This window comes from Ceratina calcarata, unplaced genomic scaffold (assembly GCF_001652005.2).
Source record: "Ceratina calcarata isolate Rehan_Ccalc_2016 unplaced genomic scaffold, ASM165200v1 scaffold1099, whole genome shotgun sequence".
Classification (NCBI taxonomy): Eukaryota; Metazoa; Arthropoda; class Insecta; order Hymenoptera; family Apidae; genus Ceratina; species Ceratina calcarata.
Window position 1 is genome coordinate 11873 of NW_017131903.1, and position 2414 is coordinate 14286.

Genomic DNA, 2414 nt, shown 5'->3' on the forward strand with positions numbered 1-2414 from the left:
GAAGTAAAAGAATTGCGAGAACAAACAAACGTCGAACAACCCATGTATCAACCTATTCATGAACCAAGACCAGCTCCAATACAAAGGTCATCCCCAACATTTACACATGAACAGAATGCGTCAGAACCAACACCTAGAACACATCCAGCGCCTACTGAAGGATTATTAGATTACCGAGGAATTCATAAGAGAGTAAAAGACGCTGCTGATGGAATACAATTCTTCGATGGAACTAGACACATGGTAATACCATTTTGTGAATCTTGTTACAGAGCCCGAGACTATTTATTACCCAGTGATGAACCATTGTTAGTAAGAACTATATTAAATAAATTACGTGGTTCCGCATATAGAATTATTGGACGCGCACAGTTCGCTAGTGTAGAGGAATTTTGTGATAAAATTAGAAAATTGTTTTCGCCATTCAAAAGTGCAAATTATTATAGAGGGGAACTTAGTAGAACATTTCAAATGAATAACCAAAGTGTATTAGATTTCGCCATTAGGATACAAGAACTTCGAGATTTAATTTCAGACGGAGAAAGACAAAGATACGGACAAATTGATACAAGGACAGAAATAGAAATACAGAAAGAAGCTATGGAAGCTTTTATTCAGGGATTATTGCCCGATATAGCAACAAGATTAAGAATTGAGGGATATTCTTCACTAGAGAACGCCGTCGAAAAGGCAATCCGTATTCACACAGAGATCAAAGATGAAAACGATAGATTTAGAAGAAACAATCGTAGTGATAATCAACAATCGAATTTTAGAAAATGGGACAACAGACAACAAAATAATAAATATGGAAACGAAAATCGTTCTCGTGACAAATTTTCATATCAAAGAAATGATCTAAATAATAAATATAGAAACGAAAATCGTTTTCGTGACAAATTTTCATATCAAAGAAATGATCTAAATAATAAATATAGGAATGAAAATCAAGGATATAGTCCCAAACGTTATGATGAAAGGCGCGGAGATCCTCGTGACCGTGATCGAAACCAGGATTATAAAAATGATAAAATTTGTCGCTACTGCAAACACCCTGGACATCTTATAGAAGAATGTAAACTATTGCAGGCTCGCAAAGAATATGATCGTCGAGCTATGCAACAAGACCAGATGGGAAACAAGCAAGGCCCGTCATCGGACCGCGCGGGGCAGGGCCCGATAACTCAAAACCGCGGAACTTATCCTATAATCAAGAAAGAAGAGGAGGAAAATCCTCTCCAGGACGAATTTACACAGGAATCAATGAACAACGAGACAGATCAGAAAATGGAAACACTTCGCAAAATCTTCGAAATCTAGATATTAATCTCGCCAACCTCGACTTAATACCATGTACCAGAATTTATTCGCCCGATTTAAAAAGACAAGCCCAATTTATTATAGATACCGGCGCGGAAGCCAATCTAATTAAAAAATCGCTCCTCTCTTCAGATACATATCTTGATACCAGTGTGCGTCCGTCACTTAAAGGTATAGGGCATGGATTAGCCCCTACACTTGGACGAGTCATTATTCACATACTTGGGTACCCAATCCCGTTTTACGTAGTACCAGACGAATTTTATATTCCTTATGATGGAATCCTAGGAGCCGAGTTCCTCTTGAATCATTCCGCCAAGGTAGATTATGCTAAACGAATTATTACTTGGAATGAATGGAAAATCCCATTCTTTGAAGAAGAAAGAATCGTTCTCAAAAGCAGAACAGTTACTCTTATGAATGTATTTATTACGCATCCTAATCAACTTACGGGCTATATCAGAAGACATGACATTAAGAAGGGCGTTTTCTTTGGCCAATGTATCGTGACACATCGGAATGGCCGAGCATACGTCAAATGTTACAATCTTACAGCTGATCATGTTGAGTTAACAATACCTCAAGTCGAGTCGGAATCATATGAGATTATTGAAAAAATTGAACATGAACCCATAGGAATAAATTCCTGTGAAATACAAACTACAAGATATGAAGAACTTTTAAAACTATTACGTCTAAACCATTTGAATAAGGAAGAAAAGGAACATATTCTAAATCTGGTCGAGGAATACCAGGAATATTTTCATCTCCCTGGAGAACAATTAACCTGTGCCAAAGGAGTCACACATCGAATCAATACTACAGACAATATCCCAATTAACTCTAAACAATATAGATACCCTCCAATCCACAAAGAAGAGATTAATCGGCAAATTCAGGAATTATTAAGGGACGGTATAATTCAGGCATCAAAATCACCATATAATTCACCTTTATGGATTGTACCCAAAAAGCCTGATTCAAACGGAAATAAACGTTGGAGAGTAGTAATAGATTTTCGGGCATTAAATGAAAAAACAATTGGAGATGCATATCCTCTCCCAAATATTAATGAAATTCTAGATCAAGTTGGT